We start from the raw sequence: 13,712 nt of genomic DNA on the forward strand, positions 1-13,712 counted from the left end.
TGCTAAAATAATTACTGGTAATTGCAAAGTATGAAGTTGACTTGTCTAGGTATGGTTCTTGCGTGAGACAACTAATCCTTCTGTTCTCCCCACTGCCAACTTGTTGTGCAACACTGTGTTTTGCACCATGAGGGAATTTAATCCTCTTGAGGGGTGTTGGTGGGGGATGGTAGAGGAGATTTCCTAAAGTCCTACTTGGGATAAGGCTTCAGTAAGCTATCACAGTGGTTTGTAGATATCCAACTCTTAGTATCAGTCGGTATTACTGCTGGAACCTTGGTAGAATGGCAGAGCAGTCAGGCTTATCTTAAGAGGAAGATGTGAGCTGTAGATAATTACACTGAACCCAATTAGTAATGCACATCAAAGAAACAATTACACATGCATTTATTTAAAAAATGTAGATTTATTTTATCTACACAAGTCACTTTTAAATACTTAGCACCATCAACTAACACACATAGGTATACTTTTCAATACTTTCAAAGGGTCACTTCTTAGTTGGTAGTTGCTGAACGCGCACAAATGTTACAGGAGTTTGACAGGTCTATCGTACTATTGTAATAATGCTCACCCACAAAGTAGGTAAGGAAAACTGTTCAATAGTGTTATCCCAGTAGAGCTTCAGGTTTTAGAGGCAGTTTCCCTGCACAGCTAGTCTTTTAAAGTCCAAAGCACAACCCTAGCTACAAGGCAGTTCAGGGAGGCTTAAAGTCTTGAAAAGCAGCAGAAGTCAAAACCTGTGGATACTTTCTAGTCTCTAGAATGGAAGATACACGAAGGCTTCACCAACGTGGGAGAACCCTATAAAGAACTTTCTAAAGGGACACAAGCAGCGGCTGAGGTAAGAGGGGGTGGACACCTCTATGTGCACTCCAATGCTCTGGAGTGACTTTCTGGAATAAGGTAAGCAATATCCTCTTCCCCACAGTACCCTAGGTATGAATAAAATGTTTGTGGTGGATGTTCCGTGATGTTGCAGCTCTGGGTCCGAACTCCTGATTCCTTGATCTGATGACAAAAGGCAGGACAATGGATGGGATCTCTCAGCAGCAGTCTGGAGAGAGGACCTCTGGAACGGCTTTCATCCACTTCTTTGGTCACGGTGCCACACGATTCACCCAGTCAATGTTCTTCAGTTCCTGCAGTCCCACACTCTGAGGGGGTCTGGTCGAGTTGGATTGGGTCTCTGACTCGAGTGTCGTTGAGGGCTCAACAAAGGCTTAGACGGATTCGGCCTTTCCACGATGATGCACTCCAAATGGGCAGCAGGTCTCCTAGTATTGGGGTTCTGCAGCGCTGGAAAGGGAAAGAGTCCTTTTTGGAGGTCCTTTGTCGCACAGAAAATGGGGTCAGGACAGCAGTGGTCGCTTCAGTGTTGGAAAGGGTCTACAGGTGTCGCTGGTCGTCGTCTTCTTCTTTGGACACTTCCGCTTCCATTGGTCGACTTGGGTGCCCCTATTGTGTACTACAAGGCTATAGACATAGCCTGAGGTAGAATAATTACACAATAGTTGGTAGACCACGTCCACTGCCACCAGAGCCATAACTTGGAGATTGTCTATGTGATTAAAAAATCACAGTAGCAGAGAGAAGTGGGATACTAATCCCTTTGGCATTACACATAAGGTGGTTTCTGCCAATCTCTGACTGTAAAATTTTAAGAAGGATAGTTCGTATTAAGAACTGTAGTTATTCTAGGATAATGAAAACGAATCTCAAAGGAGGTCCCCTGCAACACTGCCGATAAGGAGCTGTGTGCTGCAGTAGTAAAATACAGATGCCTTTAAGAGTTCTGGAGGAAAATAGACTCCATAGGACAGGTAGAATACAACGAGTAGAGTTCCAAATGACAGAGCCCGTTTGAATGAATGAATGAATGAATGAATGAATGAATGAATGAATGAATGAATGAATGAATGAATTGGAAAAGGCTCCCCTCATTCAGGATTAAAGAAAAAGGTCCAGAAGTCCAGCAAAAATTGCTTTGGGTCTCACTAGGAGAGGGGATGAAGCCTAAAAATTATACATCTCCCTAACTGGATGGGAGGGGAGAATGCTACACCATGTTTTCTTGGGCAAGCAACCTTGTCTGGTTAGCTGTACAAGCACTAGAGTAAATACTATTTAGAGAACATACCATACCAGTCCTCGTACAGAACCCATAGGTGGCACTCTTACATTTGAAAATCTGAAGGATTGCCACTGCTTACCCAGTCTTCCTTTGTTTGAATGGATAAGGATGTTGTCGTATATGATGTTGACCATTGTGAACCTAGGAGGTCTGGTGCAGGGCCATAGCTAGACAAGACTACATCTGTGGAGTATATGAATAAATAGGGTCTGCAACATTGCCTGTCCAGATGTTTTAACTATTCCCATCAAACCTAGTGAACATAGTCGATGGCGAGGAATCTTGGGAGTCATGGTCCAAAACATCTGGAGAGCCACAGGTTGCAGACCCCTGGAATATAATATCTGGATTGGAGGCTACATCTTCACCCAAATTGCTTGTTAAAGTTTGACAGTACGGACCCCCAATGATTGGGTGATTGCAAAATACAAGATTACGGTGAGGCTGAGTTTGCTTTCCGCTTGCATTATTCCTAAAATGTGAATCTGCACATAAACCGTAGTCAAAAATGAAGTGCCAAGATGCTAACTGAAGCCACCGAGAGCCTGTGGAAGCTCTGTTGCAGCAACCTCTGCAAGATTGCAATAGAACACCAAAGCTTGGCTCGGATTTCCAGATTTCAGCCTTCTCATTCGAGCAGCAGAAAAAATGAGCATCCCTTCCTCTCCTTGACTTGGCAGGCCCCACCTGGGTAACAAACCACCCAAATCCCTGCTTCTTCCATAAGAAGCCTTGCTGCGTGACCTCTGTCCTGCGCAGCCTGGTATGAAGAAGTGAATGAACCTGGTATCCTGTACATCCAGAGCTCACTTTTTAGGAAGATATTGAATCAGAAGGAACAATGACCTAAGATCCCCTCGGACACTAAGGCACCCCAGACTTGCTTGACCTGCACCTATTGGTCACAGTCTGTACCCCTGGCTACTGGGACTTTCACGGACCACCGAACAGCTGTGCTGTACCCCAAAATATCTTAGACCAAGCACCACCTCTGGTACCTTTCCAGTTGCCCTTCATGCACGAGAGCTGTCTTTTTCTACATCTGAATGGCGTACTGTCAAACCGGAGACCAACTCTGCCACGTGCAGATGACGGACAACACGGTGGCCATGCACTACCTCAACAGTACTTTGACTACTATAACTATTTCCAAACTTTGACATCTCCTAATGTCATGAGCATCGATTCCAGTGGGAGAATTCTATTTCCTTTAGAATAAACATTGACTTTGGCATGTTCTAACCCCATTTGGTGAACATTAGAGCCCAAAGGCCCTGGTTGATCTTGAGTTCTTACAGTGAACCCAGCTTGGCATCACATCTTAACACTTTAAACTATAATCATTTTAGAAATGTACTAATCTCATTTCTACGACCCCTCCTCTTTCCTCCATACTTAAGGTTTGCCGTCCCTGAGAAGGGGATGGAACTGGAGCTTGATACAGAGCAGCAATAGTATTTTTTCTTTTTAAAGATAATACATTTTGGGTTATATGCATCAACATGGGACCTCCCTTGTACATGCTCCCTGCCCCAGCTGCCAGTTCCTTTCTCCGTATGGACCTGGGAGGACCACCATGGGAGTAGTCCCACGTTGTTGTGCGGCATTCATTTTAGGTCTGGTCAAAGAGCTTGCTCTCTGTACCAGCCTATTGCATGACCGTTTTTAGAGAGCGGTTATTTGATTGACCAAGCATGACCTATGGGTCCTGCTGAAAGTGGAGTTCACCAGCTACCTTTTCTTTAAAAGCTAGTGAAGCTGTTTAAACAGGGGAAAGCCCTGAGAAACATGCTTATAGCATCATGTTATTCCCCTACCGTTTGGTACATTAATGTGTGTTCCTCTTAGTGCTGTATTGCTTTGTGCCAGTGTTCTTGTTTATGGCTGCCTCTGTCTGTGTTGTGAAACCGCATACAAGATAGTTATATACAATGGCTACCAGTAGCTGAATACATTCTGCTGTCCTTTCTTTATTTCTAATGTGGTGACCATGCAGCTTACTGAGATCAGGAGCAGACCAGTAAGGAGTAACTGCGGGATAGTTTAACTCACTGTATGTGTTGTTGTGAAGACCTGCCAAGTTCCACCATCAAGCATGACACCAACACAATTGTTTCTCTGTTAAGACAGTTTTGCATTTGTCCGACCTGTGTTGGTTTACAGCTGAGGCTGCAGTGGTAACACACTCTGTAACTTGACAGTCCAAGCTGTCACTGGGCAGGGGTATATCATTATATAATCTCTGAGCACAAATGCGGAAGCAACAATCAACGTCTAAAGTGTGGCAGTATACTCTGCCTGTCCAGGTTTGTGGTTTAAAACCGTTTCAGACAATCTGGCTAATGTGATGACCAGTGGTTGTCCAGGATTGGATAACCCCCGGCTGTTTTAATGTTGCTTACCATTGGAGGGCTTGAATAAAAGGGGACTCTTGAAAGTGCTGCTTAGATCACCGTTATGTTACACACTAGTCATATAAAAATCACAGTTAAGTATTGTCACACAAAACCTTATAAAATCTTAATACATTTCCACCCTTGGGAGAAATTGCATATGCAGAAAGACACTTCCCTTACTGTGTGCAGAAGGAGTAGTCATCAGTCCCTGAGCACAGTCTGTCTGACAGATGATTCATAAAAACTGTCTGGCATTTTCACAAACCGGCTTAATAGTTAAGCCGCCCCGGGCGATTAGTGTTGTGCATTAGAACAGACAAAGGCCTCATGATGACATTTTAAGAAGCCATTTTTGGTTATCAGCTGGTGAAACATTTACTTTGATATCCCAAAGGACAGGTTTAATTATTTATTTATTTTCTTCTCTCTGCTGAGAGCTTTTTATTTGACATCTTGGCTTTACAATTTTATTCCAATATTTCAATATACAAACATCATTAATAACCATAAAAATACAAGCCTAAATGATCTTGGCAAATAAATAACAGTGTATACAATAACTAATTCTGCTAATGAAAGAAATCGAGGAGAGGGTAAAACAGAAAGGGAGAAGAAAGTAAGTCAGAAACCGAGAAAGGACAGAGAACCAGAAAGCATTTGGTCGGCCAGTATAATCATCAATCCAAAATCAAAAAATGGCGATTATAAAATGTTAAGAAATAATTAATACAGCAAGAGCATTTTCCATTTTCAGAAACACCCCATTTTGTACAAAAAATTTGAATTCAACCATAGACCCCCAGGAACCTGTTCCTAATGTCCCAGAATTTCTCAATATCATCTCCACATTCTTGCAAATTGCTTTCTCATAGGCTGAAATAGTTAAAAGCTCATCCACCCATTCATCGATGTTAAAGGAGCGGTTTGACTTCCATGATCTCAATATCATCCTCTTGGCAACCATACTGGCACGGAGTAGCCAAGTCGCCTGCCCAAAAGAGATGTCATCAATCACTGATATGTCCCCTAGAATCAATAAAATGGCTGAGATGGGAATCGTGCAACTCAAAACCAGTCCTAATCTCTCACATACACATTCCCAGAATTTCTTCGTTTTATAACAAAACCATATCAGATGACTGAGGGAACCTCTAGCACCCTTGAACTTCCAACAGAGTTCATTGTCTATGAGTTGACTCTTAAATAACCTAACTGGTGTCCAGTAGGACCTAAAGAGCAGTTTCGTTTGTGATGCACAAGACCCCAATCCAGACTCACCAACCGGGTATTCTCACAACAGCGCTGCCAACAGATAGAATCAATTTCTTCTCCTAACTCATCCGCCCAGATTGCTGGCAGCCTAGAATGTTCTTTCCTGAATGATTTTAGATATCCATACGTAGTAGCACCCGGATGAGTGGCACTCCCACACAACTATAACATAGACCAGGCAATATTTTGATCCAGCAAATCAGGCCCACCAAGGCAAGCAGTGACAACGGCCTTCATTTTTCTGTACTCAGCAAATGAACAACCGGCCATATCGTGAGTTCGACTCAGCTGTGTGTACGGGATCCCATTTCCTCCATCTATTAGATCACAGAGCTATTTTATTCCCGCCAAGAATCACTCTGGCCAGAAGAAAACCTTCCTTTGACTTTTCAAGACTGGATTGAGCCAAATGGAGGCATCCATGTGCAGGTAGGGGTCTGCGTTCATGCGTTTTGAGATGGCACACCAGCAATCTTGTAGAAAACTGGTCAAAGGATTCGCTCCCTTTGATTTATTTTTCTTTGATGTTAGCAATACTTTGGGTTCCAACTGGGATATGTCGCCACATTCCCACGTCACACACTGAGAATATTCATCATTCGATTCAAGCAATTTACAGAGATGTCGGGTTGAAAAACGAAAGATGGTACACCATGAAGTTAGGTAAATTCATCCTACCTTTTTTCAATGGGAGTTGTAATTTCCAGATAGCGAGTCTCAAAGGTTTTCCGTTCCAAATAAACTTTTGCATAAGTTTATCTACTTCTCTGAAAAAATGACCAGGAACCTTGATGGGCAACATAGATAGAAGATAGTTCACTCGAGGAGCCAGGTTCATTTTTATGCAATTAATTTTCCCCCATGTGGACAGATGTAAGAGCCCCCACCTCTCCAGGTCAGACCGTAATTTTGGGAGGAGTATTCCAAAGTTCATTGCTGGCAATTTCGCCACCTCTGCACCAATCCAGATGCCCAAATATTTGATTCGATCACTACACCGTCTGAATTGGAAATGAGCACATGCATTATGTTGACACAGATTATTGAGTGGTAAAATTTCAGACTTACCCCAGTTAATTTTATAGCCCGATACAGTTGAGAATGTTTTAATGTCTTGCATCAAGTTGGGTATGCCATTAACTGGATCTTGGAGGGCGACCAATAGATCCTCAGCATACAACCAAAGGAAATTGTCATGGTTGCTACCAACTATTGGCTTAAGATTCACATCCGCTCTGACATAATGCCAACGGTCCCATAGACAGGATAAACAGCAGAGAGAGAGGAAAACCCTGCGGAGTGTAAATGCATCAGAAATGAGACCATTGGTGAGCACACTAGCTGATGGGCATCTGTACAGAAGCTGTACCCATTGTTGAAATTTTTGACCAAATTGCATTCTCTTCAGGCAAGAGAATGAGAAAGCCCACTCCACCGATCAAACACATTTTCTGCGTCTAAAGAAATGACAGCAGTCGCTACTCGTTGTCTATGACCATTTTCAATTGACAACAGTAGACGGCGCATATTATCAGCCACAGCCCTACCTGTAACAAATCCAACTTGGTTTCTGTGAATTAGATTTGTAATTACTGGTTCCAGATGCATTGCCAGCATTTTTGCAAGAATTTTACAATCACAATTAATCGGGCTAATCGGCCTGTAGTTTTCACACCTTGTGGGACACTTGTCTTTTTTCTTTAGAACAGTTATTAATGCATGTCGCATCGTTCGAGGAAACAATCCTGATTCAAAGGCATCCTTGTAGACCTCACATAAGAGTTGTAAAGCTGACTCTGGTAGGATTTTGTAAAACTCGCTTGGAAGGCCATCCATACCTGGCGATTTACACCATGTAAGTTTTGAAATAGCCAATTTTAGATCTTCGACCATAAATTCTTCTTCAAGACTTGACGATTGATCGTTTGAGAGTTTGGGTATGTCATAAGAGGTTAGATGATTTACAATATCCGTCTCATCACAACTCGGGTCTGATTCATAAAGCTTTGCATAAAAGTCACAAAATAATTTATTTATTTCTGCTTAGTCTCCATTCCACTGTTTTGATTTTCAATTGCTGAAATGAAACAATCACTCTCTGCAGTTTTCAGTCTGTATGCCAGCAACTTCCAAGTCTTTTCACCGTTTTCAAAATAATACATTTTTTGTCTGAAAATGGCATAGGCTTGATATTATTTTATTTAGTTCAAACTTGGCTCTCCTCAGATCATTCTTAGTAGTTTCATCTCTGCTGATTGCAAATAATGTATCCAGTCTTTTTGCCTCATTGAAGAGCCTCTGGATTTCCTTTGCACTCATTTTTCTTTGCTTACCGGTCCTATCAATCTGAAGACCACGGGCAAAGCACTTCAGCACCTCCCATACTGAAGAGATTTTGACATCAGTCCTGTTCATTTGGATAAAGTTCTCAATTTCATTTTTGATTTCCTCCCGGATATGTTCATTGTTAAGAATCTTAGAGTTCATCCTCCAGCTTGGTGACTTTAATAAAGTGTGTTGTAAAGAGAGGTTCAGAGACACAGGAGCATGATCCGATGGAGCAATAAGCCCAATTTTAGAATCACAACAACTGGATTTCACCTGTCCTGAGGTCAAGATAAAGTCAATGCGTGAGTATGTATCATGACACTGAGAATGAAACGTATAGTCCCTTTCACACGGGTGTTCCAGTCGCTATATGTCAGCCTGGTTGAACTCCTTTATTAGATCATCCAACAATCTTTCTTTTTTTCGGGTTTTTTGAGCAGTCCCCATTTGAGCGATCCAGAGCAGGATCTACCACCAGGTTGAAATCACCAGCCAGTATAATTGAATCCACATCATAGCTTTGAAGCAATGCCGCTAGTTCATGAAAGAAAATTGGCTCATCTAGATTTGGTGCATACACATTACATATAAGCAGTTTGGAATCCTGGACTTTGAGCAAGACACAGATGACTCTCCCTTCTTTATCCGATTTGCTAGAGAGGATAGATATTGGCAGATTTTTCTTTATCAGTAGTGAAACTCCCCTTTTGCTGGACGTGTAAGTTGAAAAAAAAGTTTCACCAACCCAACCTCGCTTTAGTTTCTCAGACTCCAGATCAGTAAGGTGTCTCTTGAAGGAGGGCAATATCACAAGTATTTGTTCGTAAGTAAGACAACACTTCGAAGGGATTGTGTCCTCCGACGTATTCCTTATCTTTGATAATACGTTTCCAGCTTGCTGGCCTCGGAAATGTTTTCTGTAGAGGGCGCAGCGCGTCGACGTCCGCCGAGTTGATGTCCCTCGACGGCCACCGCATCGGCGCCGACGTCACCATGCCCATAAATAGCTGCGCGCTGAGTCTGTTGCTCAATTCCGTTTTTCCGCGCTTCGTGGGGCTTCGGAACGTTGTTGCTCGTTCAGTCAGGATAGTTATCTATTTCTACTCGAATATTCCTTATAGTTCTCGATGGCTTCTTCATCAGAACCGACAACGCTGCAATCCGGCTTCAAGAAATGTCGAGACTGCAGTAAAAAAATGTCGATAACGGATCCACACAGGATCTGCCTATGGTGCTTGGGATCCGAGCATCATTGTTCGGAGTGTGAGGACTGCATGTCCATGACGGTGAAAGCCTTGAAGGAGCGCAAGGGGAAGCTCGAGAGAGGTAAGTCCAAAACCTCCTCGAAAGTTTTGTCGGCTGAGTCGAGGCATTCGTCTCCTCGCCGTCGAAAACATTCCCATTCTAGATCTCGAAGCAGCTCCCACCATTCGTCGAGATCAAGACACTCAAAAAAGAGACGTCGAAGGTCCCATTCCTCGTCTTCTGTGTCCCCAGAAAGAGTCTCCTGTCCCACCAAACACAGTTCTCAAGCTGAGTGGGTGGAATTCAGAAAGAAAATGTTAAGCGTCTTTGAGAACGCGGCCTCGACCCCCTCGTAGACAGCTGAGGTTGATACCCCGGGTGAAAAACCCAAAAAATCGAAACACCGCGAGTCGTAGCATCCGGCGAAATATTCCACCCGAGAGCGCCATGAGCAATCGGGTAAGAAGGCACTGTCTTCGACGCCGTCGTCGAGGATTCCTTCGACGCCGTCGCCGAAGATTCCTTCGACGCACGGATCGGCGCCATCTACGCCGTTGTCGAAGGGTTCCTCGACACATCGGTCGATCGACTCGACGTCGACGAAAGAGAGGATCAAGGCCACCCCACAGCCAACGGTGATTTCAAGGGCCTCCGGCACGACGCCGAAACAGTCGTCGATGCCCTCGATTAGGATCCCGATCCTCTCGAGTTCTTCGAGACCCCTTCCAGTTTTTTGGACGCCGTTTTCGGCGCCTTCGAAGCCTGTTACATCGGCGTCGACGACATCGACGTTTTCTCGTCCAATAACGACGAGTTTGGCTCATTCTGCCTTAGAAATGGGTTTTACTCCATTTCAGAGGTCAGAATACCCTGGACTTTCTTCAATTTATGAGGAAGGGGAAGATTCTGACCAGGAAACATTTGGGTTACAGAGGACCACACTGCCTACTGCAGAGGATTTCACCTCTGAGGAAAGAAGGCTGAAGGAACTACAGGAGTCACTACATGAGGCAAGTGGGCTGGACACTTCCCCAGAAGTGGAATTTGTTAAGCCAGACCCAGGGGAACATGCCAAAACACCATATAGAACCCATGTTGGCAAGAATAATTGAGTTTATGAGTTGGTCTGCGACTTCACCTGTTTTCCAACAGGATGACCTAACAGATATATTGGACAAAGGCCCACAGGATGACCCGGTGGTCCCCTTCCATGCAGCCTTACAAAGAAAAATTGCATCTAATTGGGAAACTCCCGAAGTTATCCCTGCAGTCAATAAAAGATTGTCAACCAAGTATAGGGTAGCGGCTGCTGACCCTGAATACCTGTCAAAACACCTGACCCCAAAGAGCCTGGTGGTTCAAGCGGCAACTTCATCTAGCAGTAGGACCGCTTACCCTACTGTCCCACAGGATAGAGATGACAAGAGGTACGACTCTATGGCAAAGAAAGTCTTCTCTGCCTGTAGTATGGCATTGAAGTCCATCAACGCCACCTGTACGTTCGCCAGGTTCAGTCACACACTATGGGAGTGTGCTTCATCAGCGGCTGACTGCATACCCGAAGGAGAGGAAAAGGAAGCCTTCCTTAACATTATTAAAGATGGCAAAGATGCCATGTGCGAATCACTTCAAACTGGCATCGATTCCGCTGACAGTATCAGCAGGGCCATGGCGGCAAGAACAACAATCCACAGGCATGCATGGTTGCGAAAGTCGGGCTTTGCCCCTGATGTACAGGCCAGACTTTTGAATATGCCCTTTGACGGCTCTTCATTATTCGGGAAAAAGGCTGATGACAGTCTGGAAAAGTTACAGACTTCTAAAGCAGCAGAAAAATCTTTAGGAGCTGCTAGCCGCCAGACTCCTTTTTGCCGCTCAGGAACCTCTGGGAGAGGAAAGTCCTTTCGCTATTATTCCGCATTCGGGAAAGGCAGAGGACAGCCGGCTCAAAGAGGCCAAAGGAGACCCACCCGAGGTGGACGGGTCAAAAGTACTAAGCAGCAGCAGCAGGTGCCTCTTTACCCTCGGCATCTGCATCAGCCGCCCCCAAACCACTCTGAGGCCTTCCCACGCAATACACCTGTAGGGGGCAGGTTAACTCCCCATCTGACGGAATGGCAGGCTATAACGTCGGATGCTTGGGCATTGGAGACAGTTGCCCAAGGTTACTGCCTACCCTTTCTACACATTCCTCAGTCATCCACCGGGGAACAGCTCTCTAAAAGTTCCAGATCCGCTCCTCTTGCAGGAGATTATAGACCTGCTAGAGAAAGGTGTCATAGAACCGGTACCTGTAGCGGACAGGAACAAGGGCTGGTTCTCCCCCCCCCCCCCCCCCCTACTTTCTCATACCAAAGAAGGACGGAGGACTGAGACCCATCCTGGACTTACGAGAATTGAACAAGTTCCTCAGGAAGGACAAGTTCAAGATGGTAACTCTCTCTCAGATCCTTCAGGCCCTCCAGCTCCAGGATTGGCTGGTATCTCTGGACCTTCAGGATGCTTATTTCCATGTGCCAATCCATCTCAAACACAGGAAATACCTGAGGTTCGCAATTGCCGACTCTCATTATCAATTTCGAGTTCTGCCGTTTGGGCTGACCTCTGCCCGAGGGTCTTCACTAAGCTGATGTCGGTAGTGGCGGCGAGTCTAAGGAGGGAAGGGATCCACGTCTACCCCTACCTGGACGATTGCTGATCAGGGCCGTATCTTCGGAACAGGCCCAGGCACAGCTAGATTATGTCTGCCACTTCCTTCACAGACTGGGCTTTTCCCTCAATTTCAAGAAGTCACAGATGATACCATCACAGAGACCCCAGTACATTGGAGCAGTCCTGGACACTTCCCTGGGAAAAGCCTCGCCATCAGAGATGAGGGCTCAAGATATTCTACAGATGGTCACCAAGTTTCAAAATGCCCAACGTCTCCCAGCCTGCAACTTTTTGAGGTTGCTAGGCCTAATGGCATCCTTCATCTTCCTTGTGCCAGAGGCTCGCCTGAGAATGAGATCTCTTCAGTGGGCACTGAGAAGTCAGTGGTCGCAATTCTCAGGGAGAATGACAGATCTCCTCCGGATTCCGGACAAGGTAGCCCGCGACCTGCAATGGTGGGCCTACCCAGAGAGCATCTTGAAAGGAGAACTGTTTTGGCAACCATGGCCGGAGATAACAGTAGTCGCAGACGCCTCACTCACGGGGTGGGGAGCCTATGCCAACGACTTGACCATCAGCGGTCGTTGGTCTCCATCGGAGTCCAGACTACATATCAACCTATTAGAGCTGAGCGATCAGACTAGCGCTGAAAGCTTTCCTGCCATCAGTACAGGGGAGAAATGTCCTGATAATGACAGACAACACGGTGGCCATGCACTACCTCAACAAAAGAGGAGGCGTAGGGTCACTGCCACTGTGCAGAGAGGCGATGCAGCTCTGGTTTTGGGCAATCCAAGAAGGAATCTCTCTATCCGCAGTCCACCTTGCCAGAGAGAAGAACTTGACAGCGAACGCTCTGAGCAGGCAGAGCACAGTCTCCCACGAGTGGGAGCTAGATCAGGAAGTCCTTCAAGAGATCTTCGCCCTTTGGGGAACCCCTCAGGTGGATCTGTTTGCCACAAGCACCAACAGGAAGTGCGATCTGTTCTGTTCAAGGGAATTTCCCCCGAGAGGAGCTCTAGGAGATGTGTTCGTAGTGGACTGGGAGTTTCCACTTCTTTACGCGTTCCCACCAGTCCCTGTTATTCCTCAAATGATCAGGAGGTTGAGAAGATTCCGGAAAACCATGATCCTAATTGCCCTGGATTGGGCCAGGAGAACGTGGTACCCGGACCTTCTAGATATGTCCATCTGTCCTCCAATCCGTCTTCCACTCAAAGAGAATCTTCTCTCGCAGAAGGGAGGTCAGGTTCTCCATCCAGACACCAGAACCCTCAACCTTCACGCTTGTCTTCTGAAAGGTTGAGGTACAAGGATTGAGATCTCCCTGATGATGTCATGGAGGTGTTGCTTTTAGCCAGAAGACCAGCAACAAAGTCTTTATACCGCTGCCATTGGAACAAATCTTGCAGCTGGTGTAGGGAACAGAATATCGACCCTTTTTCATGCGGTACACCAACAGTGTTATCGTTTCTACTCTACTTGGCAAACTCAGGCCTTCAAGTGGGCACTGTAAAAGGCTATCTGGCAGCGCTCTCTATCTTCAAGCGCACTGCGGAGGAACCATCGTAGTTCAAAATTCCTCTAGTGGTACAATTTCTCAAGGGACTAACTAATGTTTACCCTCCAAAACCATTCCAGGTTCCCTTATGGGACTTAAATTTAGTCTTAAACTTCTTAATGGG

The 13,712-nt window shown here is 45.3% G+C and overlaps 1 protein-coding gene across 2 annotated transcripts in view; it reads left to right on the forward strand.

The window, feature by feature from the left end:
- Positions 1-13,712, forward strand: part of KIF5B (kinesin family member 5B) — a 1,711,571-nt gene that overhangs the window by 656,611 nt on the left and 1,041,248 nt on the right. The window lies entirely within an intron of this gene.

This window comes from Ambystoma mexicanum, chromosome 2q (genome assembly GCF_040938575.1).
Source record: "Ambystoma mexicanum isolate Mex_15411 chromosome 2q, UKY_AmexF1_1, whole genome shotgun sequence".
In the NCBI taxonomy this organism is placed as follows: Eukaryota; Metazoa; Chordata; class Amphibia; order Caudata; family Ambystomatidae; genus Ambystoma; species Ambystoma mexicanum.